The 10408-nt window shown below is 40.2% G+C and overlaps 1 long non-coding RNA gene across 1 annotated transcript in view; it reads right to left on the reverse strand.

The window, feature by feature from the left end:
- The window catches only part of LOC139709504 (uncharacterized), a 9475-nt gene extending 3506 nt beyond the window's left edge, over positions 1–5969 (reverse strand). Inside the window, exons 1-3 of the long non-coding RNA XR_011709401.1 lie at positions 5724–5969; positions 2715–3175; positions 657–809 (exon numbers count right to left, since the gene is read on the reverse strand). This is a non-coding gene — a long non-coding RNA (uncharacterized lncRNA). The remainder of the gene's footprint in view (positions 1–656; positions 810–2714; positions 3176–5723) is intronic.
- Between the last annotated feature and the right edge of the window lie 4439 nt (positions 5970–10408).

Genomic DNA, 10408 nt, shown 5'->3' on the forward strand with positions numbered 1-10408 from the left:
AACTCTAATTTGTATTGTCTCTGTGTTATTCCCAGCAAAAACAAAGAGAATTAAAAGAACGTTTACCATTTAGTAAAAATTATTAATCATTGTAAAATTGTTCTACTCTGTAAATTGCATAATATACACAATCTGTTTCTTTTAACAGCTTGAAAAAGAAATAATAACATTTACTGCCACTGCCATTTTGTCCTACTGATTTGCTCTTTGCAATCACGTCCACAATATATATTTATATCTTTTAAGAGATGTCTTTTTTTTTCTAATTTATCTGTTATCATTGAAAATATACATACATCCGAAATTTATATCATTCTCTTTTATATTAACCTTACCCTAGGTAGACCGACTCTTTCGTCACACAAGTAATCATTCATGTATTTCAATCTTCATTTTTCTGTTCCAACTGGAATTCAATTGCATGATCTTTTTTTCGTATTTTCTGTTGTTGGTAAGTTGATGAGTGGCTTCTGTCTGTGATGTCGAAAGTCAGCTTTTTAATCAGAATAGTGCAACTACTTCATCCTAAGCGTAAATAGTAAATCAAAATGTGTGCATGAAGCTTAAAGAATATATCAAAGTGTGCAAACTCTTTATCAAGTTTTCAAAGTTGTTACACTGAAATAACTTTTGATCTTCCATTATTGTACACTTACTTTCTGACAGATATCGGTCCTCTGAACTCGGCTGGATGGGACGGGAAAGTAGGCTGAACATCTGCGATGCGAAACCATGGCAACGGAGATGACAGGGACGGAGAGGAGAGATCTGTTGAGGACTGGTCAGTGAGAGGTGCACCCTGCTGGAGACTGGTCAGTCACAACGGTCGAACCAACAAAAACGAAAGTAGCCGAAATTTCATTCGATAGAAATGGTCACTTTACTGGCGTATATTATGAACCTGAACCGTCGCTAATCTAACTCAAAGATGACCATATCTTAGAGACGATGGGTTAAAAAAAAAGAGAAATATGTATACACATATATATATATATATATATAGAGAGAGAGAGAGAGAGAGAGAGAGAGAGAGAGATTGATAGATAGAAAGATAGATAGATAGATAGATTCAGGAAATGCGACTTCGACTTGAGCGAAGTTAAAATCATACGTGTTCTGACCGTTGGTTGTGATATGCAAAAATGTCACCTAAAAATGTTGATCATCACCTGAATAATGTAATAATAGCATTTGGGCGCCTTGGATATGTTTCTACAGATAAATGGGGCCATATGAATGCCGTTTCATCACCATTATCAATTTATCAATTATCAATTCGATATGTTTCTTCATAATTCATAAGCGTGTTTTTCAAATAATAAGGACAAATCTACATTTATCATGTTTTGTTTAAACGCTTTCAAAAGACAAAAATAATCATGGCATTCTAATTTATCACACATGATAGCCCGACATAGTTATTTTGGAAAGAAGTTTGATAGCAGTTGTGTGCAAATAGCAGACCATCGACTGAATGTATTTAAGATAAAATGCCCTTCATAAAATTTGATAATCACCCGTGCAAATGATTTTTAAACGCTTAAACGATAATATACTTGCAATTACCGGCAGTTTTTACAAATATTATCAGAGATTTTTTTTTTTCTTAGAAAACGTGCAGGCTCTCCAAATTTGAAATAGGAATAATAAGTTGAATTATATAAGCGGTATCAATACACAAATAATACGTTATAATGACAATAATTAGGGCCTCAGATCCGAAGTACACTGATGTTTGAATTAAAATCGACCTTATCTATTTTGGGCAGGACATTCCCCTTATTCTTTTACACGGTCAGCCAACATTTTTTTACAGTATTTTAAATGCATTGAACGCTTAAACGATAATATACTTGCAATTGCCGGCAGTTTTTACAAATATTATCAGAGATTTTTTTTTCTTAGAAAACGTGCAGGCTCTCCAAATTTGAAATAGGAATAATGAGTAGAATTATATAAGCGGTATCAATACACAAATAATACGTTATAATGACAATAATTAGGGCCTCAGATCCGAAGTACACTGATGTTTGAATTAAAATCGACCTTATCTATTTTGGGCAGGACATTCCCCTTATTCTTTTACACGGTCAGCCAACATTTTTTTAAAGTATTTTAAATGCATTGAACACAATAACTACAAATGTAATAATGATATATTTAAAATATTTTTCGTAGATATATAGATATGTATATTTACCAGTATCTAGCTATTTACTTGTATATTTAGTGCACATTGCAGTCAGTCAGAAGTTTAGAAATATTTTAATACTAAATTTGGAAATGTACATTTCATATTTGATAGCAATGCTGCTGATATTCTTTTTTATGTTATTGCGGTCACAATAATTATTTTCGTCATTATAATCAAATCATAGAATCTATATCGTGATCATTACCAATGATATTATTATTACCCTTGCAACGACTGCGACTATAATTTCAGTGCCGTTGCAGTTATATATTTTTTATATTCTTTTTCCCCGTAGCGCTTAGAGACATTTCATGTGATAATGCGCTATATAAATGTTGTAAATTATCATTATCATTATTATTATTATGATTGCCGTTATGATTAATTTGATAGTTGCCATACTACAATATGTCATTGATAAATGAAATAATATTTATGAACTTGTTGCCTGATTTCCCTCACTCTACATTCACCTTTCTCGCAAATCTGTTCACTGAAATGTGTTACGACTTGAGCTTACCCTTCTGTTCTTTGCAGCCAGACGTGTTCCACTGGTCATGAGGGTTGTTTCTCTCGTCTCCTGCATTCACAATGTTACCCGTGCTACCACCAGGGGAAGGGAACCTCTCAGATTTGTCACGATGGAGACGTTTGTCATGGAGACAGCCCCACCTGTACGTCCAACCAACTTTGCTCCAAGACACCTAATGGCAAACTTCTTGCCAACCACTTCCCGTCGAGGCATCTAAACTTCCTCCTCGCATCTTTACGAGGACAGGCAGGTCCGGGTTCTTTCTCTTTTATGATTTTAATTCTGTTGATTTTTTTGTGAGTGTTATTCTCGGCTTTCATTGGCTGCTTCTAGCGCCCTACGATTGTCTTCAAATCACTTTTTTGGCAACTCTAGACTTCTAAATTGTTTTCAAAGTTTGCAGGGGAAAATACCGGTAGAATCCCGTCGACGATTTCGAATGTTCCCTTCTGAAAAAAAAAAGAGAGTTAAGTTTGAGGTGAGAATCGAAACTAGCCTTCATAAAACCCAACCACCCCCCCCCCCCCCCACACACACACACACACACCTACACAAGACGCACACACTCAAAGGCAGTGAGACACACTACCTGTACCCCTTCGGCGATTCCCGTCGATCTATTCCTGTCGGTGACGTAAGGGGACAGACTGGTATCGAGGAGTTGGCTCTGAAAGCCTTTGTGGACTACAGAAAGAACTGAGGGGGTTTTCAGGAGCACGTGACAACTTCACAATGGATCTTGGCTTTTGGGAGTTCCCCTGACCGCCTACGGGTATGCTACCTTGCTACTTTGAACAATCACTCGATAAGCATGATGTGTGTAGTTTCGTCTCTTATCATACTTTCAAGCGAGTCCACAAATATGTCGTCCCAGCTCGAATTGTCTCAACAGCCATGACATAACTTAGATAATCAGCTATTATTCAATTTAAGTAAACTAGCGAATAGAGCACAAGAGGTCTGTAAGATGGCTTTGTAAGATGACTATGTCTTGTTTCTCTCATTTTACGCCAGCAATGCCTGGTCACGTGCTTTGGTTGATATTATGTAGGAATGTATGTCGCCCTGCTAAAAGGTCAGACTTTATTCTCCCTCCCGTCTCCCCTTCGAAACCAGACATTTTCTTTTCTTTTTACGTTGCGTTGCGTTGCATTGAGTGCCAGGAGTGTACAGCAAGTTACGTATAAGGTATTTAGCTCAATTCCAGGTGAACGACAGCCAACCTTCCCAATGATACCTGTCCTAAGCTTATGCCGGAAAAGTCAGTACAAGCGTGTCAAGAGGACATGAAATTCCTTGAATGAAGACACAAAATGGTAAGACCACTATGTTTTAATAAAAAAAAAACAGACAAAACTATTTTGTCAAGACATAGGCCTATGAAAGAAAATCGAGAACACAAGTAAAAAGATTGTTCAATGAAGCTACTAACACTGAGACAAGAAAATAAATAGGCACATGAATATAATAAATAAATGAATAACAGATTTATAAATCAATGATGTAATTATCCAGAAAGAAAGCAAATCAAGGCCTATTGCCAAGACTAGTGTAGGGGTCTTGTTTTTGGCCATAACGCACGCCTTATCGCATTATATAACTTTATGAATATCCTCATCATTTTTAAACTTATTGAGTGATTATGACTGAACGGTTGATTCATTTAAAGACGAAATCCTCCCCAGAATAAATAAACTCTAAAAGAAAGAGGAAAAAATCCCTACCGAACGTCCCAACAATGAAAAAAATCGAATAAGAAATAAGGAAGATTTCTTCGGAAAACATTTCTTGACCAGTCTTTATGAATATACAAATGAGCGAGTTGATCGATGATGTCATGCTCTCACAATTTTTCGTATTTGTTGTCTATGAAATTTGGAAAAAAACTTTATTTTTAGCTAATACAGGTAAAAACATATTTCCGTACCAAAATATATCAGAGCTAACATTTGTTCTTTTTTAGTTTGGGTGGTTTAAAGTAGGCCTAAGTTTATATTCATACCGCTGAAATATGAAATTTTTGTCACTTCTGTTATGAAATGAATAAGAAATTGTGAGAGCATGACATCAGCTTGCTGATTTTAATATTTATAACGACTGGACAAGAAGTGTTTAAAAAAATAAAATTTCAAAATGTCATAACTTGAATTCCTTATTTCTTATCCGATTTTGATCATTTTTGCACTGTTCTGTGGGGATTTTTTTTTCTCTTTCTTATGAAATGCATAAGAATTTGGAGTGGATTTCTTCTTTACAGCTGCTTTAGAAATAACCCATAGTGAGATTACATCTCACATAGTCACGGATGATACCTGTCACAGGTCTGCACACCGATGCGGTTGTATACAGTGAGCAGGTGAGCGTGCGTATAGTGCGCGAACTCTATTGAACTATTGAACTTATTTCTTCACTGATTTTCCACGTGACTGGAGAAATTTTTGCGTTTTCGCAGAAAAAAGAAATTATACAGAAAAGATTTTTAAATATTCGTGGATTTTAAAAAAAATAGCTGCGAAGGGATATACAATTAAGACAGGTAAGTTAACGCAATGTTGTCAAAGGTAAGATATTTGCTATTACATCTCAAATCAATTGAGGTGGTAATGAAATTGCTTATAAATGTATACAGTGTACTTACAACGCTCTGGAAGTTTAGTATAGCAGTGATGTACATTGACCATAACTAGACTCTTTAAATCTACAGGTTAATTCATCATCTAAACTGCTCCTCTATCTTACAGAGACCATGCAGGGAGGTGTCACCTCCCTGCAGAGACACAGGCAGGAGCGCGCCATCAAAATCATTAACGACATCATTAACAGAATGATGACGAAATCAACTGGAAGGATTTCGTAGAATTCAGAAAACAATTTGCAGCACCATTGTGTACGTATGACCAGAAAGTACTAGGCTAGCCCTCCTAGTACCTCCTTGGGAGATATGAGACGAAGTTCGCCTCCCTGGTACTGGTATGACCTGTAAAACTGCCAACTCACGTTGATTGGGAACGTCGGTCGACGGGCATCGTGAAGGGCACGGTACTTCACACTCAGTTACGTTACCAAACCACGAAGTTCTGTGATAGCTGATCCATGGATAGACCACATCTCGTCTAGTCCCAGCGGCAGTTACTACAGAATGGCGAGCCGACTGTTGTGTTTTCCACAACAGCAGATTATTCTCGACGTTCGCTGTTTCTCGTTATTTTTTCTTCACGCGACGAGGACTTGAATATAACCATTCTCAAATCAAGGATCAGTGTACATGGGCGTTCGCTCGTGACTCAAAAAAGGCTAAAACTCTGATACAGTCTACCGATCTCAGATGACTGACTGACCCTTGGGCTTTCCGCCGTGCTACTTGTACACTGATTCACGGAGATCACAGGAGGGCTGGCGAAGAGCGAACGACCATCTCGTGCTGCTGAAAGACGAATTCTGTGGGCATTCCCCAATTGCGCAATATTCGTCGACGAGGGGTTGCACAACCGTAGCTTGGCGGCCCCGGGCAAGTGGTCCAACAATTGCATAGTACTCTTTTCAAGACCATCAACGTAAAATCCCTGTGACAATGTATGCAAACACTTTCTCACTGAACGAAAGGGGTTAATGAAGGGATTTGTATACTCACTCCTGTTAATGAATCTCCGTAGGCACACGCATAACGGATAGATAGTTGTTCAAAAAATGCTAAAGAATACACGAGAATGTCTTCCATATTAGAAACCATCCTGTATCACCTCATTCTCGAAATTTGCAAATTGGTTTGCTTTATTCACTTTCTCCGTCTCTTCAAACTTCCCTCACGGGCCCTTAACGAAAAACTTTCACCACTCAAGAATCGTACCTTTTTTGTTTCTAATAGCAACATACAGTTTCTTCGAAATCATATCGTGGTCAGCTTTTAAACAAAGTACGTTTTTTTCGGAGATATTCTTTTTCTGTTTTCCGTTTTAGTTAGGGCATTTTAGAAAATTTCTGGACCATCTGTGAAAAAATTGCTTACCAATAGCTTTCTTCACCAGTGTGTTCATAAAGGTGTCTACTAACACCTCTCAATTAGTTCCAACCCAAATCCTTGTGGAAAATTCTGGGGAGCCAATCAAAGTTGGGCATCCGGAGGGGGGCGGGGCAAAAATTGAAACATATATATTTTTCCCAAAATAGGCGTGTGAGATGTCTAACTAGGGGTTTCTGGGGGTGCTGAATCGATTACAACCTTTAGTTTTGAGTAAAAACTACTATTTGACAGTAAAATAGGCCACGCCTCCTTTTTACCCCCGCCGAAATACGTAAATATTGGTATTTTTATACATATCTCATTGGGTTGATATAGTGGGTTTTTAGGGTGCACTGAAAACATTTATGTGCGATGGGAAGTAGTCGTTCCCATTTCTCTTATATCCATTACACCAAATATAATCCTATTTCTGCTGTAATTACTTATTAAATGTTTGATTCTCAATGAGTTCGAACCAACATCCGTGTGGAAAAAAACAGGGGGGGGGGGGGACAGTTTAACCTGGGCAACAAAGGGGGGGGGGGGTCAAACAATGGGAAAATATTTTTTTCATTGTTTAATAGTAAGTGAGATGTCTAATTATGGGTTTCTGGAGGTGCTGAATGGATTCGAAACATTAGTTTTGAGTAAAAACTACTACCTGACCATTAAAATAGGCCATGCCTACTTCTTGCACCCGCCGAATAATGTATTATTGGTATTTTTTATGTATCTCAATGAGTTTGTAATTATAGTGAGTTCTTTAGAATGCTGAATTGAGGTCTATCATTGAATTTGAGCTATACCCACTCTAAAAACAAGGTGCAAAACACTGCAACATAAGTGTGCAATTGGAAGTAGTCGTTCCCACTTCTCTTACTTCCATTATGCCCCATTATAATCCAACAGAAATGTATCTCAATATTAAAACCATGCTACTTTTCACCCTACTCCCCGACATCTCCCTCACTGCTCTCATCAGCTGTTTGGTTGATATTCAGGCAAGAGTTACCATGACATGTGCCGCAAGCAGAAAAATACTGGACTCCTTGCTTTTTACAACAGCACCTAAGTGTGCTGCAGTCCCCTCACAGTTGCACCTGACAAACTTCAGAAGATAGTCCTTTGCGATGGGGTCTGTTGAAGGGACCGGTGCGTAATCTTGGTCACCGAGCTTCCATCCGTATTCCAACACATCCAATGATGGAGTTTGCAACATTGGCCAATCTCTGGTTTGGAGATAAGCTCGTAGAGAATGCTGCGTTGCAGCTTCTGTTGTCAGGGGCAGTTTCTCAGTTTTGATGCTCCCAGGAGCAGCCCACTTGCTGAAGATGTCAAATGTCAAGTCTCCCAAGTCTTTGGGTGGTTTCCATGGAACATGATGTCCAGAAACACATCCACGGCCCTTTCCGCCTTGTCAGTCTCGCAGAGCTTGTTTATCAAAGTTGATTTGCTGAACCCAGAAATCGCTGACACTGTATCGCAGCCAGAGTAGCTGTGCAAGAAGATCAGATACTTTTGGTATCTCTCTGGGAGGGCCTCCCTGATCTTTGCGATATCATAAGATGTTTCTTTGGCTGTTGTGAGGAAGATGGGATGGTTTGCAGCATGATGAATCAGCAAAACCATGATGTCGGTGTCCTCAACCCTCACCTCAACAGGAGAATATTTTGCCTCATCATCTAGAGCTGCCCGAACTATAGCAGTGTCTGCATCATTGTGACACTGTTGTACACTGATCCCATTTCTACTAAATGTCTCAGCAAGCAGCAGAGTGAGCTGGGCCTTGTTGCTCTTGTTGTCGTGGAACTTTTCTCTTGGAACGAGGCTTTTGATGTCTGGGCGAATCAAAATGTCGCAGCATGCATTCTTTGTTCGTCTCAGGTGATCATGGTCCTCAGTGGAGCTGCCGTATCCATCAAAGACCACAGTGATTTGGAGAAACTGGCTCCCCATGGACTTCACAAACTGGAGGTAGCTCTTGGCAATGCCCGTCCAGGTGAGGTTAGCCTCCCATTTGACGTTGTGCAAGAGCCACCCGCCATCAATCACCAGACTCGTGCAGGGGGTTTATTCAATGGGTTCCACAAATGCCTTCAGAAATCTTGCTAGGGCAGCCTTGTCTGGCTTTCGCAACTTCTGGTCTTTGTTAAATAGAGACACTGGTGTTGGCGTCAACTCAAATCCAGAACCAGTTCGTCCATTCATCTTGGTAGCACTTCAGCAGCACTCCAGAGGACCCAGTCAACGCTGATCAGGCAGAGGAGGTTGGCAGAGCCATGCAGGCCAAGATGAATGGACGAACGGTTCTTGATTCAATGGAAACTTAGCACAAGGTGAAGTCATTAGAGAGCCTCAGAAGTGGACCCAAAGTCAATTGAAAGAAGCTGGTTATTGACTCACTCAAGCTCTTCAACAGTCTAATCATCATCAGTGAGCGTGAATTCAAGACGAAAGAAGCTCTGTGATTTGAGTTGACGCCAACACCAGTGTCTCTATTTGACAAAGACCAGAAGTTGCGAAAGCCAGACAAGGCTGCCCTAGCAAGATTTCTGAAGGCATTTGTGGAACCCGTTAAACAAACCCCCTGCACGAGTCTGGTGATTGATGGTGGGTGGCTCCGCATGCATAACTTCAAGTAGGAGGATAACCTCACCTGGAAGGGCATTTGTCGAGAGCTAACTAAAGTTTGTGGAGTCCATGGGGAGCCAGTTTCTCCAAATCACTGTGGTCTTTGATGGATACGGGAGCTCCACTAAGGACCATCGTCACCTGAGACGAGCAAGGAATGCATGCTGCGACATTCTGATTCGCCCAGACATCAAAAGCCTCGTTCCAAGAGAAAAGTTCCTCGACAACAGTTTAGAGCAACAAGGCCCAGTGCAGCTCATTCTGCTGCTTGCTGAGACATTCAGTAGAAATGGGATCAGTGTACAGCAATGCCACGATGATGCAGACACTGCTATAGTCCGGGCAGCTCTAGATGAGGCAAAAGATTCTCCTGTTGAGGTGAGGGTTGAGGACACCGACATCATGGTTTTGCTGATTCATCATGCTGCAGACCACCCCATCTTCCTCATAAAAACAGCCAAAGAAACATATTATGATAGCGCAAAGATCAGGGAGGCCCTCCAAGAGAGTTACAGGAAGTATTTGATCTTCTTGCACAGCTTCTCTGGCTGTACAGACGGTCGGCGATTTCTGGGTTCAGCAAATCAACTTTGATAAACAAGCTCTGCGAGACTGACAAGGCGGAAAGGGCCATGGATGTGTTTCTGGACATCCGAGCCAAGAAAGATGACATCATCAAAGTTGGCTGTGAATTAGTTAAGCTCATGTTCCATGGAAAACCACCCAAAGACTTGCAATGGGACACTTGACATTTGACATCTTCAGCAAGCGGGCTGCTGCTAGCATCAAACTTGAGAAACTGCCCCTGACAACAGAAGCTGCAGCGCAGCATTCTCTACGAGCTTATCTCCAAACCAGAAATTGGCCAATGTTGCAAACTCCATCATTGGAGATCTTGGAGTACGGATGGAAGCTCAGTGACCAAGGTTACGCACCGGTCCCTTCAACAGACCCCATCGCAAAGGACTATCTTCTGAAGTTTGTCAGCTGCAACTGTGAGGGGACTGTAGCACACTTAGGTGCTGTTGTAAAAAGCAAGGAGTCAAGTATT

This window comes from Diadema antillarum, unplaced genomic scaffold (genome assembly GCF_040938485.1).
Source record: "Diadema antillarum isolate AM-2024a unplaced genomic scaffold, OU_Dant_1.0 seq00001440_RagTag, whole genome shotgun sequence".
Taxonomy (NCBI): Eukaryota; Metazoa; Echinodermata; class Echinoidea; order Diadematoida; family Diadematidae; genus Diadema; species Diadema antillarum.